This window comes from Lemur catta, chromosome 8 (genome assembly GCF_020740605.2).
Source record: "Lemur catta isolate mLemCat1 chromosome 8, mLemCat1.pri, whole genome shotgun sequence".
In the NCBI taxonomy this organism is placed as follows: Eukaryota; Metazoa; Chordata; class Mammalia; order Primates; family Lemuridae; genus Lemur; species Lemur catta.
The window spans coordinates 56,103,269-56,124,623 of record NC_059135.1 but is presented as its reverse complement, the minus strand read 5'-3'; the positions used below and the strand labels follow the sequence as shown (position 1 = coordinate 56,124,623).

Sequence of the window (21,355 nt, the reverse complement as noted above, 5' to 3'; positions counted from 1 at the left end):
TTTTTTAAGTATCTTGTAGTAAGGCTGTAGTTATATCTGTCATGAATGGGTGGCTGGACCACAAGATTTACCAGAAACTTTTGAAGTTACTGGCATTGGAATCCAAAAAAAGAAGGTATTAATCAACTCTCATTGTATAGAGATTATCACACTATCATTAGAGAGCAGCTATTAGCTTTAACAGTAATTATTTTTTCCATATTTAGAGTTTCACCAGGATTTCAGGGGGCTGAGAAACTGCCTATAATAGGAACAGGCACATTTTGAAAATGTAAATAATTTGTGTTTAATTCATTCTATGTCCTGAAATCAATCATTTTTGCCAACAGCTCCATGTGTGTGCACTTTTCTAGATTTGAAACACAGTCAAACCAAGTGTGTGTAAACCACTGATAAATACCAGTCTAATACCAAATATCTACGTTCAAAATAAGACCTGAGCACAGATAACAGCAACAGGATTCATCACCGTTGTGGTTCTCTTTCCCCCACTTTCTCTAAAGATCAATTGCTCTAACTGCATTTACCCATTTCCTCTTACTGGAGAAGCTTCTAAGAGGGGTAAGAATATAACTAGAAGAAAAAGGAGACACTCAAGTCTAAAGAGAGCGAAGACATGGCAATAGAAGATAGAGGGGTCTGCAAAAGGTGAAATGTGTTGGATGAAGTTTAAGTTGATAGAAAGTAGTTAAGATCAAAGATAAACAAACAGCTTGCTTTTTTGAAAGTGAAATACTGGATTCTAGATTCTGTCAATTAGCCAATATCAAGGTCTACAAAATATGAACTGGCTTAAACAGAATCGGTTAACATTTAGAAAAGAAACTGTTCATAATTCAGAGCAAGTTTCACAAATTAACCTCTTTTTCTTTCCTGCTAGGCTGTCACCATTGGTAGATAAGGGACAGGTCACTGATGTATGTTAGAGATTTCAGACAGTCATATGACAACATATTTCATGATAGCCTGGTAGGCAAAATGGAGACAACCAGGCAATGTGATAGATAAGACTGGCAATGTATGAGCACAGAGAATATGACTGACTTGTTCACTGCTATGTCTCCTCTATGCCTCACAGAGCATGACCTGGGCTCAAAAAATTTGTGTTGATCTTGTAAAGTTAGGTGCATTCACTGATGATTGAGGAGTAATACCTAAAGCACATTGTTTTCTGGATCTTTGTCAACAGACTTCGTTTTATTTGCCTCTACCTCCAAGGGATAGAGTAGGCACTTAATAAAATTTGACGAATGAATAAACCTGTAGTTGTTTTTCAACATTCTTACAAGTTTCTTTTCTTAGTCTTAACTTAGTCAACATTTTCATCAATGACCTGATTGAAGGTATATTTTTAAAAGGGATTACCACTTATTATAACTGCACACATACTGAAACAATGCATTCATGGAGAGATAAAATACAATGGATGAAAAAGACACAGGTCAATACTAATATAACAAAATTTAGTATCACTAAATGTATATTCAAAACATGCACAAATGAAGGATAGGAGGGCTTTCAGCTTGAAATAATTTACTTTTTAAAAAGATTTGACAGTCAGCAAGACCATCACCCTTCTGACACAACTATGAAACCTAGAAAGAATGCATGGAACACCTATTTAAGAATATTTCAGGCCGGGCGCGATGGCTCACGCCTGTAATCCTAGCACTCTGGGAGGCCGAGGCGGGTGGATTGCTTGAGGTCAGGAGTTCGAGACCAGCCTCAGCAAGAGCAAGACCCCGTGTCTACTAAAAATAGAAAGAAATTATCTGGCCAACTGAAAAATATATATAGAAAAAATTAGCCGGGCATGGTGGCGCATGCCTATAGTCCCAGCTACTGGGGAGGCTGAGGCAGGAGGATCGCTTAAGCCCAGGAGTTTGAGGTTGCTGTGAGCTAGGCTGATGCCACGGCACTCACTCTAGCCCGGGCAACACAGCGAGACTCTGTCTCAAAAAAAAAAAGAATATTTCAAAGTAAATGATAGCAGGAAGATTTTGGAAGACCAGAATTCAAAGTACCACCAAACCAGTACTGAGTTTGCCCTTTAATTCCCTCCAGTATCTCCTGGACTCAAGGCAGCCTGAAACTCAGAAGTGGGCACCCAGGTGTGGACAGAGAATGATCCAGGTGAAGCCCTCTAGTTTTGGCTCAAGGAGTATTTGGCTAACACTCACCAAGAGGAGGGCAATTCACCATTTTCCTTTCTTCACTCTTCTATCATGCCCCAGAACCCAGACAATCCCATGGCAACAGTGGCAGCAATGACGATGATGGCAACAGAGGCTGCAGGTGCCTAAAACTCTGAGGTACAGAATGTTCCTCTCCAGTCAGAGGAGCTGTGGTCTCCCAAAGTGGGGCAAACTCTTGTTGTTGCTTCTTTTCCCTCTGTCCTTCTGCCATTTCACCCTGAATGCACACAGAATCACAGAACAGTGTGGAAGACCAAGATAACTAAAAACTGAGCTTTTTCGCTAGACAGCCAAAAAGGGGAGACCCAGGAAACCCCAAAATTCTGAGGAGATCATAGAGAGGGAGGAGCCAGGAAATGCGACTCAAGAAAGTAGTTTCTGGCCGGGCGCGGTGGCTCACGCCTGGCCTAGCACTCTGGGAGGCCGAAGTGAGTGGATCATTTGAGCTCAGGAGTTTGAGAACAGCCTCAGCAAGAGCGAGACCCCGTCTCTACTAAAAAAATACAAAGAAATTAGCTGGACAACTAAAAATATATATGAAAAATTAGCTGGGCATGGTGGCGCATGCCTGTAGTCCCAGCTACTCAGGAGGCTGAGGCAGGAGGATCGCTTAAGCCCAGGAGTTTGAGGTTGCTGTGAGCTAGACTGATTCCGCGGCACTCTAGCCCAGGCAACAGAGTGAGACTCTGTCTCAAAAACAAAACAAAAAAAAGACAAAGAGAAATATAAAAAAGAAAGTAGTTTCTGGACTCCTGGGCTTATCCCTGAGGGGCACATGCATAGCTCTGACCCTTAACCGCATACCACAGACTTTGAGAACTGAAATACGGGGTACAGACTACTGCCAAGCTCCCAGACTGTACATTGGCACGGTACAGATACAGGTAGCACTGCACAGAATTTTAAAACTGAACTGGCATTAGAACAACAACCCAGAGTGGGCTGGTCAGAAATTATGGCCTGTACCCAACTGTTTATGTACTCAACGGTATGGTATGCTGTCTACTTATTCTGTGGATTACTGAAAGATGAGAGTTGAAGTCTCCAGTTGTATTAATAACTATAAATATGTCTATTGCTCCCTCTAGTTTTGTAAATGTTTGCCTAATTTATTTTAAAGCTTTGCTGTCAGGTGTGTGCACATTTAGGATTATATTATGTGGTTTTGGCAAATGGACCCCTTTTCCTTTATGTAATGTTCTCCCTCTCAGTTAGAATGGATAAAAAACAAATCTCAACTATATAATGTCTACAAGAAACTCACTTCAAATATAACATACAGGTAGGTTAAAAGTAATTGCTCTCTCCTCTCTCCTCTCCCCTCTCCCCTCAAAAAAAAAAAAAAAGTGATTGGGCAATGGGCCTGGGCATGGTGGCTCATGCCTGTAATCCCAGCACTTTGGGAAGCCAAGGTGAGAGGGTTGCTTGAGGCCAGGAGTTCAAGACCAGCCTGAGCAACATAACAAGACCCCATCTCTACAAAAAATAGCAAAATTAGCTGGGCGTGGTACCACGTATCTGTTGTCCCAGATACTCAGGAGACAGACAGGGGATCACTTGAGCCCAGGAATTCGAGGCTATACTGTGCTAGATCATGATTGTGAATAGCCACTGCACTCCAGTCTGGGTAACATAGTAAGACCCATCCTAATAAATAAATAAATAAAAGACCATGAAAGCACTAATTTAAAAAAATTTTTTTTTAAGCTGGAGGGGCTATTTAATAGCAAAGAAGAATTCAGAGCAAAAAAATTGCCAGGAATAAAAAGGGACATTATCCATAAAGAAAAAAAAGTCCATTAACCAAAAATATATAATAATCCTAAATGGGTATATACCTAACAACAAAGTTTGAAAATACATAAAGCAAAAACTAACAAAATTGGAAGGAGAAATGGACAAACCCACAATCATTGTTGAAAACTTCAACTCTCCTCTTTCAGTAGTCAATAGAACAAGTAGACAGAAAATCATCAAGAATATAGAACTGAACAACACCATTAAGGAACTGTATCTAACTGATATTTATAGAATATTCTACCCAACAAAAACATAATATGGTCTTTTCATATCCTCATGGAATATTCACCAAGATAGAGTATATACTGGGCTATAAAATAAACCTTACCCAATATAAAAGAATTGAAATATAAAAAGTTTTCTGACCATAAGAGAATTAAATTAAAAAGCAACAATAGCAAGAAAAAATTTCAAACACTTTGCAATTAAACAATCGACCTTTAAATAACCAATGAAAGAGGAAGTCTCAAGGAAAATTAGACAATGTTTTGAATTGAATGAAAATTAAAATACAACATATAAAAATTTGTGGTATACAGCTAAAGCAGTGTTTAGAGAGAAATTATACTATTACATGCTCATATTAGGAAAGAAGAAAGAACTCAGATCCATAAGATGAGCTTCCATTTTAAAAAGCTAAAAAAAGAAAAGCAAAATAAACTCAAAGCATACAACAGGAAGGAAATAATAAAGATAGCAGAAATCAATTAAGTTAAAACTAATCAAACCAAAAAAAAAAAGATGGGAAGGGAGAGGGCTAGAGACAAGCAAAAGCTAGTTCTTGTTTTTGTAGTAAGAAACAGGTCTCACTCTGTTGCCCAGGCTGGAGTGCAGTAGCTATTCACTGGTTCAGTCACGGCACACTGCAGCCTTGAACACCTGGGCTCAACTGAGCCTTCCATCTCAGCCTTGCGAGTAGCTGGGGCTACAGGCATGTACCACCACACTCAGCTCAAAAGCTAGTTCTTTCAAAGATCAATAAAATTGATCAATGACATTCTTGAAAAGGCCAAACTACAGTGATGGAAAGCAGAGTAGTAGATTCCAGGGGCTAGGGGTCACTGCAGGGTATGATTACAAAGGTGTAGCAGGATGGAGTGATAGAACTTCTTGGGGTGATAGGACTTGTTCTGTGTGCTGATTGTGGTGGTGGTTACACAAATCTATACGTGTGTTAAAACTCATAGAATTATACACTAAAAATGTTTATTTGACTATATGTTATTTTTAAAAGCTATATAAACTTTTTAAGAAGATATGACAGTTTTTGTTGACCACAGCTCAGTATATACCAAAAGAATGACTTAACCACCAAAAGAAACACCTTGAGCTGCATTAATGGAAGTATTAAATCCAGACCAAAGAAAGTTATAGACTCATCAGACTCTAAACTGTTCAGACCGCATCTGTCGTATTCTGTACTGTTTGGGACATTGATAGAAACATCAGCTGGGTAGCAGGCTGCACTGGCTCACGCCTGTAGTTCTGGCACTTTGGGAGGCTGAGGTGGGAGAACTGCTTGAGGCCAGGAGTTCAAGACCAGCCTGAGCAAAAGCGAGACCCCATCTCTACAAAAATAGAAAAATTAGCCAGGCATGGTGGCGTGCACCTGTAGTCCCTCAGGAAGCTGAGGCAGAAGGATCCCTAGAGCCCAGGAGTCTGAGGTTGCAGTGAGCTCTGATGACACCACTGCACTCTAGTCCAGGTAACAGAGCAAGACCCTGTCTCAAAAAAAAAAAAAAAAAAGAATCAATACCATCTAAAGGAAGGTGACCAAGATGGTTAGAAGATGATAGAAAGGATTGGGAATATTTAGTCTGGAGGAGAGAAGAAATGACATGATAAATCTCCTACTATATTAGAAAATTTGCACAGTAGTTTACTTAGCCTTATTCTGTATTACTTCTGAGGAAACAACTGGGTCCCCCTAGGGAGTTGTAATAAGAAGGCAAACCTTGAGTCACTGTAAAGAAAAGCTTTCTAATAATTCAAGTTGGGAATAAATAAAATGACCTGCCTAGGTAAACAGTGAGCTTCTCATCATTGGAAATCATTGAAAATGTTCAAGCAGATGTTAAATAACCATTTATCAAGGTTATTGCCATAGGGATTACTTCACTGAGTAGGAGACTAATCTATTTAACCTCTAAGGTCTCTTCCAACTCTACCTCCTGTATTCTAAGTTACAAATGATGTTGTAAATCACCCTCACCCTGTCTGTATCTCCAACTCCCTACAGTTCCTTATATTGTACCTTATATATAGGGTGCTCACAAAATCCCCATGGACTCCTTCTGACACTGACCATCCCAAAATAGCTTTCAAGGCTGCTTTAATGATTTCCAAAAAGCAACAGGGGAGAGGATGTGCAGAAGAACATGTGAAAAAACTAAAATCTGTGCTCTAAATGAATAGATAACTTTTAGCCGGGATATTTTTGGGAATTTGCCTCTGCTCTATGTTTGATGAGTTATTGTATCAGACTCAGAATGAACTATGGTGAGATTTAAGACCTATATTGACTTCCTTGATCTTAAAAATTACCAGTATGCTAAAATAAATACCCCTATTCTTTCCTGCGCTTTTCAAATCTTTGAATCTCACTCTTTATATTTTCCTCTCTAGTTTTCTCAGGATGAATTATCTAGGCCTGAACCTTTAAAATGTCTAGCTACAAATTAGGAGCAGGAGTGACTACTTAAGGTCATTATGGGCAGGATCAGGGCAGGCAGCAAGCTTAGCAGACATCAAGTTAGCAAGGGCTGAGACAACAAGCTATGGAGATAAGTTTTGTCTGGCAGGACATAAGAGTCAGGGCAACTGATTGGTATTGGGATATCTGAAGTTGGAAGGGCAATATATAAAGCAGTAGGTCAGGCACAGATTAGACAGGACATTGATCAAGGTTACATGGCACCCCAATGATTCCAAGAGAGCAAAGTTGCACTGCCCAAGTCCAAGGCCATAATGATGCCTTTCTGCATCATAGCCCACAGGCCTACCTAGTTGACTTCATTCCCTTGGTGGAGCTCTGGTTCTAAATTATTTACATTGGATGCAACTTTACTCTTTTCAGGGTGTTCATGAAGATATTATAGTTTCCTTTATCCATTCTTTTTTTTTGAGACAGAGTCTCGCTCTGTTGCCCCGGCTAGAGTGCCCTGGCATCAGCCTAGCTCACAGCAACCTCAAACTCCTCGGCTCAAGTAATCCTTCTGCCTCAGCCTCCTGAGTAGCTGGGACTACAGGCATGCACCACCATGCCCGGCAAATTTTTTTATATATATATTTTTAGGTGTCCAAATCATTTCTTTCTATTTTTAGTAGAGATGGGGGTCTCACTCTTGCTCAGGCTGGTCTCCAACTTCTGACCTCGAGTGATCCTCTCACCTCGGCCTCCCAGAGTGCTAGGTATCCATTCTTAAATTTAAATGTACTCCAGAGGAGTGTATTTGCCTTCTTTTCCCAACTGTGACCCAGGTGCAGCTCCAGGGTTTTGCTGATGTCACTCTGTAGAACAGGACTTAATACTGTATCCCTCAGTGTTGGAAAAGGGGTCCTCCTTCTCTTGGTTGATATCCAGGCCCTCTGAGGCAGAAGAAATAGGATAATTTTAAACATCAGTTAACTAATCATATATATGTGTATATTTGTGTATATTTTGCAAAAAGGAAAGAAATACATCAAAATGTCAACAGTTACTTTTCCTGAGTGGTGGGATGAAGTGGATTTTTTAAAGACTTCTCTCACTTCATCTTTTATGTTTTGTATGTGATTGTGTATTATTTTCAAGAAAAAATACAAATGCTATAAGTAAAAAAAATCTTTGTATGGTAAATTATCATTTTCAAGTTTATAAGCATAAGTTTTCTCAGTGGATTCTTTGTATATTTTGAATACAAGTAATTTATCAGATGTGTATGCAAATATTTTCTCTCAGTCTATGGCTTGTCTTTTCATCCTCTTTACAGTGTCTTTTGCAGAACAAAAGTTTTTAATTTTAATAAAGTCCAACTTATCTATTTTTTCTTTCACAGGTTGTACTTTTGGTGTTGCTTCTAAAAACTCATCACCACTAACTGATTCTCTCGTATTATTCTCTGTTATAATTTTTTTATATCAGAGAAATAATTCTCTACTATTATTTATCTCCATTTTGCAGATGAGGAAACAAAGACTTGGTTAACTAACTTGACTAAGTTCAGACATGCAGCAAGTAATAGATTTGGAACTGATTTATATTCCAATGTTCTTTTCACTGTATAATGTTGCAATGCCATCTAATCTTATTCTTCTTGCTTTTGTTTTCTTTGCCTTTCTTTGGTCTTTTATTTTTATTTATTTATTTATTTATTTTTGAGACAGAGTCTTGTTCTCTTGCCTGGGCTAGAGTGCCGTTGCTGCTAGCTCACAGCAACCTCAAACTCCTGGGCTCAAGCAATCCTCCTGCCTCAGCCTCCCGAGTAGCTGGGACTACAGGCACGCGCCACCATGCCTGGCTAATTTTTTCTATTTTTAGTTGTTTGGCTAATTTCTTTCTATTTTTAGTAGAGACGGGGTCTCGCTCTTGCTCAGGCTGGTCTCGAACTCCTGAGCTCAAGCAATCCTCCCACCTCGGCCTCCCAGGTGCTAGGATTACAGGCGTGAGCCACTGCTCCGGCCTTTTTTGTCTTTTAAAGTTGCTTTCTAAAGGCGAGCATATTTTGCCAGAAGAAATGGCAACTTCCAGAGAAAAAAAGATTAATGAAGCTAGTCCAAAATCTATCATAGCGGCATTGTTAGAAATATGCTCTAAGAGGCTGAGTGCCATACTCATGGCTATAATCCCAGCATTTTGGGAGGTTGAGGCTGGAGAATTGCTTGAGGCCAGGAGTCTGAGCCCAGCCTGGGCAACATAGTGAGACCCCTATCTTTACAAAATAAATTTAAAAACTAGCCAGACGTGGTGGTATGCTCCTATAGTCCTGGCTACTCAGGAGGCTGAGGCAGGAGGATTGCTTAAGCCCAGGAGTTCAAGGTTACAGTGATCTATGATCATGCCACTGCATTCCAGCCTGAGCAACAGAATGAGACCCTGTCTCTTAAAAAAAATGCTCTAAGGTAGCAAATGTCAAGTATTGTGGGAATCCTGGATCCCATGAAAGCATGTTATAAACACAAGGGCCTATTTCTTTAGAAATACGCATACACACATTTTCCATACAATCTTAGGGGTTCTGGAATGCTCTAGCTGCTCTCCAACATAAATATATGCAGAATTAGTTTAGCCTTTGGTCATCTGGGGAAAATATAAAATAATATAGGGAAATAATATTTATGAAAGCACCGGTGTAGATCCTTTTGTAGTTCATAAGCATAATGATCGGGTTTTCACACGCATATGTGAGATATGCCTCCCTTAAACCTTGTTACAATGTCGGCACATTATCCATCTGACATGGGGGAATAAAAAGAAAGCACCAGTGACGTTCCTATGCATAGTAGGCACTTCATAAATTCTTTGAATTTAATCCAAAATCTGATTAATTCGATTAATAGTAATTTTTGCTTTCGAGTAGAGAATCATACCCACTCTGCATATCGTCTCTATTCTAAGAATTGGCCACAAGATGTCACTATTGTTCTAAGGAAAAGCTTCAACAGCCCACATATTCCCTTCCCCCCCCTTAATTTAAAAGGACCAAGCAATACCTGTGTGGTAAGGAAAGTGTGGAGAGGGCATTACTTTTGTATCCTGAGAGCTTTATTTTTTTTAATAAATGTAATATTAACATAATTCATTACATTTGAATGTTCTACAAAAAATATTACATTAACCTAATATTTCAGAGTTGCTCTTGGTGTTAAAAAAAAAAACAAACACTCTTTGAGTTCAGAGATTTCCTTCTAACACAGAAAATCCATGGGGAGTCTCAGTCATTCATTTACTCACTAAGCAAAGATTTATTAAATATCTGCTATCAGTAGGCACCGTGGAATCACAGTGTGCCAAGAGATTTGGGCACATCTGGTCACTCTCACAATAGGTTTAGGTAGTTAGGTCCCAGCTCAGGGTAGCAATAGCACAGGGATTTGATTCAGGATCCCTGTAGAAAACCTGGTCACTCTAAACAGGCTCTTGTAGTTACTTGACCTGAAAAATGTCCTAATAATCCTATATTGTATAGCACTGCCTGGGGTGATGCCCATCCATCACCGCTAAAGTGAGTAGCAAACAGTCATCTGTAGAATGTCCACCTGGCCTGTGGCATCCTCTTTCTGGACACCAATGAAGGCACATCAACATTTACATGAACAGTTTTGTTTTATAATAGTATTTCTGAGCTATAATTCACATCCCATGAAAGTTACCCTTTTAAAACATACATACAAGTCAGTGGTTTTTGGCATTTTCAGAGAATTGTGCAATTATCACCACTATCTAACTCCAGAACATTTTTATTACTCCAAAAAGAAACCCCATACCCACTAACAGACACATCCTACTCCCACCCTTTCCCCAGCCCCTGACTACCACCAATCTACTTTCTGTCTCAGTGGATTTCCTTATTCTGGACTCATGTAAATGGAATCGTATAACATGCACTGTTTTTAAATGGCAAAGGAAAGTAATTCTGTCATGTAAGTCAATAATCCTTTTTTTTTTTTTTTTTTTTTGAGACAAGAGTCTCTCCCGGCCCCCAGGGCTAGAGTGCTGTAGCATCAGCTTAGCTCACAGCAACCTCAAACTCCTGGGCTCAAGGGATCCTCCTGCCTCAGCCTCCCCAGTAGCTGGGACTAAGCACCAACATGTGCACCACACACATCACTATGCCCATATAATTTTTCTATTTTTAGTAGAGACGGGGTCTCATTCTTGCTCAGGCTGGTCTTGAACTCCTAAGCTGAAGCAATCCTCCCGCCTCAGCCTCCCAGAGTGCTAGGATTACAGGCGTGAGCCACCACACAGGTCCATAAGTCAATAATTCTGTCAACTACCATAGCTTGACTGGGTGGGTTTCTGCTTCCAGAAAAGGACTTTGGAAGTAAGGTCTAATATGTAAATCTGTAAATCCTAATAATATAGATCATGAACTCCCTTCGGGAATTTTTTGTTCACTTGTCTTAGCAACACAGGCATTATATGTACATTTAGGGGTAAACAAAAGAATCAAAAGAAAAAATAAAAAAAGAAACAATACAGGCAAATTGAAGTGAAGTTGGCTTTACTCAGGACCAAAGTGGCTGAAATTAATCATCTTCTAAAATCATTACTTTTTAAGTATGTTCTATGAGACTGTGGAGTCTGTTTGGGTATAGTGCTTGTATCTATTATCCTATATTCTGAAGTAGGAGACAAGAAAAATGAACTACAAGCCTCTGCTAGTTTATCTGAATTAATCATTAGATAAATTCCCAAGTTCTCCACCCAGGTACACAGGGTAGAGCGAGCTAACAGTAGCTGGCCTGGTGGTGGGGAGCAGCATCCACAGAGAGAAACCGTGCCGGCCGACAGACATCTTCCTCCCACCAATCCTGCAGGATAAGTACTATTCAAATGACAAAATGAGACTCAGTGGGATTCAATAACTTAACCGAGGAAGGTTGCATCCCTGATATGTGGGATTGTTAAGTAATGGTTAAAAGCACAGAATCAGGAGCCAAGCTTTCTGGGTTCAAATCCTGATTTCTATAGCACACTACCTGTGTGAACTAGGACAAGTTCCTCAACCTCTCTGTTCTTCAAGCCACCTCTGTAAGGAAGGGATCCTAATAATACCCACCTTCTAGTGTGGTTTTCAGGTTCAAATAAGTTAATACCTAAAGTACTTAAAACAGTGCCTGGCTTATGGAAAGCCCTATATAAGTATTAACTATTACTGTTATTAAAGTCCAGGTTTGCCTGAATTTGAAGTCCTTGATCGTGCCTTTCTATGCTTACCCTGTATTCTTGCTGGTTGAAAATCCTGAGTACTTACCAGATTAAAAATGGTGACTGGGAAGGGCTGTGGCCTGAGCTGACCTGGCAGCAAAAGGTGGCCTCTCAGTCAGTGTGCAGGCCTGGTACAGCGAGTACATGGGTGGTGCCACCCTGTTCACATTCCCCACCATGTTTGCTGCATCTCGTTCCTCCATCCACTATGTGCAAATATCACCGCTCTGACATGCATTGCAATACTGTGCATTACAAGGATGGAGGAGAAGGGTTTGAAGAGCTGCAACAGCTATTATACCACTATAGAAACAGACTAATAAAGTTTCTCCATTTTCCAAAAACGAGAAGCAAATCAGGCCAATGAAGTGATAACAAGAACTAATAGACCAGGTGTGGTGGCTCATGCCTGTAATCCTAACACTCTGGGAGCCCCAGGCAGGAGGATCACTTGAGCTAAAGAGTTCAAGACCAGCCTGAGCAAGAGCAAGACCCCCGTCTCTACAACAAATAGAAAAATTAGCTGGGTGTGGTGGCACATGCCTGTAGTTTCAGCTATTCAGGAGGCTGAGGCAGGAAGATCTCCTGAGCCTAGGAGTTTGAGGTTGCTGTGAGTTATGATGACACCATTGCACTCTAGCCAGGGTGACAGAGCAAGAATCTGTCTCAAAAAAAAAAAAAAAAAATGGCCAGGAGGGTATTTCCCTGCCCATGACTCAAAGAAATAGGGGCAATTAAGCTGATTTGTGGCAACAATGATGATGTCAACAATGTCTTTATTTTAAGAGGACTAAGTGCTTTAGGTCTTAGGTCCTACAAGTCTGCCCAGATACCCAGAAGAAGGAAGTGGGAATTGGGGGGGACCTGTTCTCTAAAACACACATAAAGAAGGCAAACTTGACTTTTAGGCTTTCTTAATAAAATGTATTATCTCTATATTTGCACAACTTTCTGCTTGTCTCCCTGGAATTGTTTTAGAGAAGAATTAGTAGTCAATAAATCCCTGCTGTTTGTGACCTTGGAGCTGCCATACAGGGTTGATCACATAAGCAGAAGCTCATTAACAGCCCAATACTTACAATTTCCAGTACTTGCCATTGAGACTGTGTATTGGAAATCTCCTTTGTTTCTCTAAATACCTAGAGCATATCTCTTCTTGTCCTCAGTTTTGGCTACATGTTAGAATCTCATAGGGAGTTTAAAAAAAACCATTGGTGCCGAGGCTGTGCCCCCAGAGAGTCTGGTTCCATGGGTCTGGGATGCAGACTGGGCATCAGGAATTTCAAAGGCTTTCGAGTCATAGACAACCAAGTTTGAGAGCTGGAGCTTGGTTGACAGTCACATGGGTCTCTGGTCCTGTCTCCATTTCAGCTGTTCTAGAGGATTGCTGCCCACATTTTGAGGTCACCCTTGAGGTCCCTTCACTACTGAGTGAATTTTAATTTACTGTATGGCCCATGGCTCATATTTTATGTCAGATCATCCCAACCTGAGCCTTCAGGGCAGGTCTCCTAAGTGAGCATGAATAAATGAGAGTTACCTCTCTCACAATCTCAGCTGAAATGAACCCTGACTGATACCCAAGGGTCTTAGTCGGTTAGTACTGTAACAAATTACCATAGACTGGGTTGCTTGAACAACAAAGATTTATTTCTCACAGTTCTGGAGTCTGGGAAGTCCAAAATCAAGGTGTTGGCAGATCTGGTGTCTCCTGGGGCCCAATTCCAGGTTTGTAGACAACGTCTTCTCTTTGTATCCTCACATGATAGAGAGAGAGTGTTTGGTCCCCTCAACTTCCATAACAGCACTAATCCTACCCAAAGGCCCCACTTCACAATATCATCACATTAGGGGTTAAGATTTCAACATATGAATTGGGGGGGGGGGCAGTCATTTGGGGAACATTCAGTCCATAACACCAAGTAATAGAGATTAACTAAAGGAAGAGTTTGACTAGAAACTTAGCAAAGAAACTTGGTTCTGGTAATATGTGGATTGTTTAAAAATTATATTCAATTCTGTTGTTTTTCTTCTTAATAGACTAGGCTAGAATCATATTATTTTAGCATACGGTCCTATATAAATATGTAATGTAATTAAAGATTGTAATTTAACTGTAAAGCAGTGTATTTCCTTTTTTGCTGCCATAGAAAGATGGAAATCAAAAGGAAACTACCAACCAAAGAAAGAACATCTTATAAGATGATTGGGCCAATGAGAACGAATACTGAATTGAGCATTGAATTATTTCCATTCCACAACAGACACTTATGAAGCAGCATAGATAGATGGCTGGCACCATGCCAAGAAATGCCCCTTGGGCTGACTATCTAGTGAGGGATCAAATAGTTTCAACATACTGTGGTCAGTGCTCCACTAGAAAGGGGTGACAGAGCAGGAACCTTGAACTCAAAAGGGAGAATGGTGGTGGGCAGGGAAGTCTTCTTGTGGAGGAAATGCCTTAGCTAAGTTTTAAAAGATAAGTGTTATCCAAGTGACGTGAAATATTGGGGTTTAGGAAATAGGGCTTAATCATATTCCAGCTTCCTCTAGGTTCTGAATCAATCAAAAAATTGACCCATGGGTCAACTAGAGATCAAAATCTCAGCTTTATTGTTGTTATGCTGGCATTACTTAAGAGTGACCATGACTTTGCCAGGAGGCTGGAGTACAGTGGTGTGATCCCAGCTCACTGCAACCTTGAACTCCTGGGCTCAAGCAATACTACTGCCTTAGCCTCTGAAGCAACTGGGACAACACGATGTGCACCAACACATCCAGCTAATTTTTTTTTTTTTTTGCTAGATACAGGGGTCTCGCTGCATTGCCCAGGCTGGTCTCGAACTCTTGGCCTCAAGAAATCCTCCTGTCTCAGCCTCTCAAAGTGCTTTCTAGTCATCCTTCCTGAAATCTATGGTTATGTAAACAAAGCAGTTTGTTAAGTATGTCCAAAGTATTCATTATTATTCACCAAGTAAAGCAACTTATAGGAGTCCTTAAAGGACCTATAAGGAGAACATATTTTTATTTCTCACAAATTGTAATTGAAGAGAAACAGAACTTCTTTGCTTTTATTTGAACTCATACCAGAATCAGTTCTGAGCTGTGCAGTCTATTTGGCACACACTGATTTATGGATGCTCATATTTATAATCAATCTTGGTCCTAAAAGCTAAATGGGAGATGTCAAGACTAGCTTCTTCTAGAGCCTAGAGGCCATACAATTATACAATAGTGCAATAAAATTTTAAAACTATTGCTGCAGCATATATATATATATATGAAATATTGATCTCTATCAGCCACATGTAAATTTCTGTGGAGGGCCACCTTAGACCCAAAGGCAATCAAAGGTGCAGTAAAGTCACCTCTATTTAGAGTATGTAAAATTAGGAGCCATGAAATTTAGCTCCTTTTTCTAATTTGTACAGGGGGAAACATTCACACAGTCTTTGTGTTTATAGTAAATTTACTTAAAGTTTTGTGACATGAATGGGGTTTACATCACAATCCTACAGGTAACAAAACTGAGAATTAGTTGTTCATGCCATTTACATGACCTTCTGCCATGAAGTTGCCATTTCCACTTCTGAACCTCCCACCTGGTTTCTCAGCTCTCCTTTCCCTTTTTTCTCCCTCTTCCCTCACAATGTAAGTATCCTAAATCTATCTACATAAGTTGGCAGCATTCTGGGAAGCATTTTTCATGCTGCTTACTTTTTTATTAGTACACATAATATTATAGCTTACAAAATGGATTTTCTAAGCTTTACTAGCTATGTTATAATCAGTAGATACTAGAAATTCCAAGAAATAGACAACTTTTTTCTTCTTTGTATAACCTCTCTAATCTTTAAAATTTAACCTGATGGTTAATGTACCGAAAATAGTTCCAACATCATCAGATTGTTTTTGTGTTTTGGATTTGCATGAAAGAACAATAACAATTAAACTCATTCCATTCATAATGCTTATGTTTAATGCTGTGAGGAGTTGCACTTTTATCAGCCCATTGAGCACTGAAGCTCAATTTGAGTGTACAAATCATATTATAAGACAAAATAATAAATGTGTTGCTATGGACTGTTGATGGCGTGTTATTAAAATAACTTTGGGCACCATAGTAGATCTACTTTGGAGGCATGGGTTGAAAATGTTTATAAAAGTGTTTTATAAAAACGATTAATAATGGAATATAAATAATTATAGACATTTTCCTTGTTCCTTTTTCTACAGAAGATAAATAGGAGCTATGATGTAGATTGACTTAGATCAAGGCCATGCTATGTGTGTAGTGCAATGGCACTTCAACAGGGTTATAAATGTACTTAGTTTTGGTGGAGCAGCTGCCGCAGAAATGCCTATCATTTTGTCAGTAAAGGTCAACATATAAAGACCTTTAACATATAAAGACCTCCATTTTTAAAATGGAGGTTGGGTTAATGTTATAAATGTGAATGTAGGAGTATAACTTGATGGTCTGAAAGGTTTTGATAGGACAGGAGGGTCTATCCAGGCAGAGGGCAGCATGAAGAAAAGCACAAGGCACATACTGGGAATTGGGGCTTTAAGAGTTCAGGGTACCTGGCCATTGGTAAATAGTGAAATGTAAGGCTAGAATTCTATGGTAACCTGGCTTGCTAATGATAAGGATAAAGATAATTACAAAGAGAAATTAGCCTTTTACAGGTTAAGGAAGAGACATTAAAGGTATGGTGAATGGAACTAGGATGATGCACTTAGTAGTCATTGGTTTGTTTCTAATTTGACCAGATTGGAAGTCAACGGGGTTGTTGACATTGGGAAGAGGAGGCCTGGTTCTTCTTATTACTAATAGCATCAAAACACAGGGGCTGCAGCTACCACAAGAACTAGGTATCTTGGTAGAGAAATACAAGGTGAAAAGTACACAGCCTTCCTCTCTTCGCCATCTGACCCTTATGTACACCTCCTCTACATAACCAAAAACTTTTTATACTAAATGTCATCTCAGTCAATCTAAGCAAGAACACATTGCATTGGATGTGGTACATTAAGAAAATGAACAATTTTTTTACAGCATGGCACACTATTCTTAACAACATATGAACATATTAATTGCTGATGAGTTTAGTCACAAATTGAGAATTTTTGTGTGTATTGAATTCCTTTGTCAATGATATAAGAAAACACATTTCTCAATGCTGCAACCTCTCTGATATCCAGGAATACATCCCATGGAACATCTTGTATATAAGTCATAATGTTTCATTTTATTTTGCGTAAGCTTGAAGTCTTTAAATGAATCTCACAACTTCTTTAGAGTAAGAAAACCTTCCCAGCACAGTGGCTCACACCTATGATCTTAGCATTTTGGGAGGCCAAGGCAGGAGGATCACTTGAGCTCAGGAGTTTGAGACCAGCCTGAGCAAGAGCGAGACTCCATCTCTACAAAAAATAGAAAAGTTAGCTGGACGTGGTGGTGCACACAGTAGTCCTAGCTACTTGGAAAGTTGAGGCAGGAGAATCACTTGAGCCCAGGAGTTTGAGGTTGCAGTGAGCTATGATGACACCACTGCTCTCCAGTCCAGGTAACAGAGCAAGACCATGTCTCAAAAAAAAAAAAGGGGGGGGGGGAGAAAATCTTTATTCCAACGAAGGAACTAAAGAATCAATAAATTTAACATTTCAATAAACTGATTAAGTCTTTTTAAATAGAAATTTTTGTAGTCCCATGAAAACTCTATTAGCTTTTTTCTATTTTAAAACAATGTGCAGTCAGGACTACTCAGGAATTTCTGACATTCATGTATTGACTATCTTCACATAGAAGTTAAGGAATAGATCATAGTTAAGGTATAGATCAGATACTTAAAATAGCTCAAATATAACTACTTCTCTCCTTAAAGGCTATTTGCTTAGTAGTTAGACTTGGGAATTGTTCCTAAGTGCAATAATTTTATTTTAAGATAGAAATATATTAAAAAAACACAAAAGATAACAAGTGTTGGCAAGGTTGTGGAGAAACTGGAACCCTTATACACTGTTGGTAGGAATGTAAAATGGTGCAGCCTCTATGGAAAACAATATAGAGAGGTTACTCAGAAAATTAAAAATAGAACTACCATATGATGGAACAATCCCACTTCTGGGTATATATCCAAAAGAATTGAAATCAGAATCTCAAAGAGATATCTGCACTCCCATGTTCATTGTAGCATTATTCACAATAGTCTAGATATGGCAACAACCTAAACGTCAATCAACAGATGAATAGATAAAGAAAATGTGATATATATAGTCATACATTGCTTAACAATGGGGATGTGTTTTGGGGAATTCACTGTTAGACAATTTTGTTGTTGTGTGAACATCATAGAATGTACTTACACAAACCTAGATGTTATAGCCTACTGCACACATAGGCTATATAGTATAGCCTACCGCTCCTAGGCTACAAACCTACACAGCATGTCACTGTGCTAAATACTGTAGTCAATTGTGACACAATGGTCAGTATTTGTGTATCTAAACATAGAAAAGGTAAAGTTAAAATGCAGTATTATAATCTTGAGGGACCACAATCAGTCCCATAGCATATGCGATCCATGGTTGACTGAAAAGATGTTATGCAGTGCATGACTGTACATACAATGAAACATCATTCATCCTTAAAAAAAGAAGAAAACCCTACCACATGCAACAACATGGATGGACCTGGAAGACATTATACTAAGGGAAATAAGTCACAGAGTGATAAAAACTACATGATTCCTCTTATATGAGACATCTAAAATAGTCAAATGTATAGAAGTAGACAGTAGAATGGCAGTTATCAGGAGATGGGGGAAGGAACATATGGGAAGTTGTTCAATAGGTATAAAGTTATAGTTAAGATGAGTAAGTTCCAGAGGTGTGCTGTCCAACATAGTGTTTATAGTCAGCAATAGGTATTGTGCCCTTAAAAATTTAGTAAGAAGGTAGATCTCATGACAGTATGCTTACCACAAACAAACAAAAACTACAAAGAAATACAAGGAAACTTTTGGAAGTGATAGATATGTTTATTACATTGGTGGTGGTGATGATAACACAAATGTATATTTATGTCCAAACTCCCCAAATCTTATACTTAATTATACACAAGTTTTTGTATACTAGTTATGTCTCAATTAAGCTAGGAAAAAAGAAATATATTTCAGTCAAAATTGATTATCATCTTACTGGAAAAAGAACAAAACATTTGCACTAAAGCATATTTTATGTTATGTAAATTCTAGATTTTAGATTGTTTTTAGTCTTTTTTTTTTTTTTTTTTTTTTGAGACAGAGTCTCACTCTGTTGCCCTGGCTAGAGTGCTGTGGCGTCAGCCTAGCTCACAGCAACCTCAAACTCCTGGGTTCAAGCAATCCTTCTGCCTCAGCCTCCCGAGTAGCTGGGCCTACAGGCATGTACCACCATGCCTGGCTAATTTTTTTCTATATATATTTTTAGCCATCCAGATCATTTCTTTCCATTTTTTAGTAGAGACGGGGTCTCGGTCTTGCTCAGGTTGGTCTCAAACTCCTGACCTGGAGCGATCCTTCCACCTCGGCCTCCCAGAGTGCTAGGATTACAGGCATGATCCACCAGGTCCTGCCAAGACATTTCTTATTTAACCACTTCTGTAGGTCGGAAGTCTAGGCACAGTTTTCCTGGGATCTCTGCTTTAGGATCCCACCAGGCTGCAATCCAGATGTTTCCTGGACCTACAGCCTCATGAGAGGCTCAACTGGGGGAAGATCCGCTTTCAAACTCATTCAGGTTGTTGGCAGATTTCAGTTCCTTGCACCTACAGGCTAGAGGCCTCTGGTACTAAAGTTCATATCATAGCCCCTGGCTTCTTCAAGGTAAGCAAGAGAGTCTTTCTCACTTTAGTCACCTAGTACTGAGTCTTATATAACATAACACAATCATGGGAATGACATCTTATCACCTTCACTATGTATTCTATTGGCTGGAAGCAAGTCACAGGTTCTCACCACATTCAAGGGGAGGGGATTATATAAGGGCATGACTCACTGGAGCCCGCCTTCGTATGTGTCCGCTACATATTCCTGTCTCCATCACCCTCTTCATCCTGAGAAAAACACAATAGTATCCCCAGTGTTTGCACAGAGGTTGACACGTGGGAGCTCTAAAGCTACAGTTATAAAACTTTTGGTCTCAGGATCCCATTAAAAACATTACTTATAGGCCGGGTGCAGTGGCTCACGCCTATAATCCTAGCACTCTGGGAGGCCAAGGCAGGTGGATTGCTTGAGGTCAGGAGTTCGAGACCAGCCTCAGCAAGAGCGAGACCCCATCTCTACTAAAAATAGAAAGAAATTATATGGACAACTAAAAATCTATATAGAAAAAATTAGCCGGGCATGGTGGCACATGCCTGTAGTCCCAGCTACTTGGGAGGCTGAGGCAGTAGGATCGCTTAAGCCCAGGAGTCTGAGGTTGCTGTGAGCTAGGCTGATGCCACGGCACTCACTCTAGCCTGGGCAACAAAGCGAGACTCTGTCTCAAAAACAAACAAAAAAAAAAAACCCATTACTTATAAAAAGAAACCTCTTAAAAACATTATTGACGACTCAAAAGAGCTTTTGTTTATATGGGTCATATCTACGGATATTTAATGAGATTTCTTTATTCATTTAAAAGTAATAATTCATTATTTATTAACATATATAACATTTAAAAAAATAATGTTTTCAAAAAATTGTGAGAAGAGTAACAGTGCTTTACATTTTTACAAATCTTTTTAATGTCTGGCTTAATAAAAGATAGGTGGATTCACACATATGCTTCCACATTCAATTACACATCATATAACCTCTTGGAAAACACTGTACATTTATGAGTGAATTAGAGTTAAAAAGGCAAATAATGTCTGCACATTATTATGACTATAGTTTGACCTCGTGAGTCCCCTGAAGGGATCTTGCCGACCCCCAGAGGCCCCTAGCTCACTCTTTGTGAACCATCGATTTAAAGAATTGTCATGTGTTGAGAGAAGAAAAGCAGTTTGATTCATTCAAAAAGTATTTATCGGGTCCTCTTCTGTGCCAGGCATTGCTCAAAGCGGTGAACTATTATAGATAGATCAGGTGCCTGACCTCAAGTTGTACACAAACGGGGATAGAAAGATGAGGGACAGCCGTAGTTAACATTTGAGCTGCGACTTAAGTGACAAACGGCAGGCCCTGCAGAGGTCTGGGGAAACAGCGTTCCAAACAAAGAAACGGGGCCCTCCAAAGGCTCTGAGTCTTCCTGCCTGGAGTCTCGACAGGAGGGAGGGGGGCTTAGGCCGGAGAGGTGGGCAGGGCCAAATCGGGCGGGGCCCAGGTAAGGCATTGGAAGTTTTAAGTCTCAATTTCTCGACGGTGCAAAGAAATGGTGGGAAGAATGGAATGGCTAAAGGATGTCTGTGTGGAGGCGA

The 21,355-nt window shown here is 39.6% G+C and overlaps 1 non-coding gene across 1 annotated transcript; it reads left to right on the top strand.

Annotated features, from left to right (window-relative positions):
- The first annotated feature begins 9,329 nt into the window (after positions 1-9,329).
- LOC123644270 lies at positions 9,330-9,433 on the top strand. The gene has a single exon (XR_006737085.1). It is a non-coding gene; the product is annotated as a small nucleolar RNA U13 (small nucleolar RNA).
- The last annotated feature ends 11,922 nt before the right edge of the window (positions 9,434-21,355 follow it).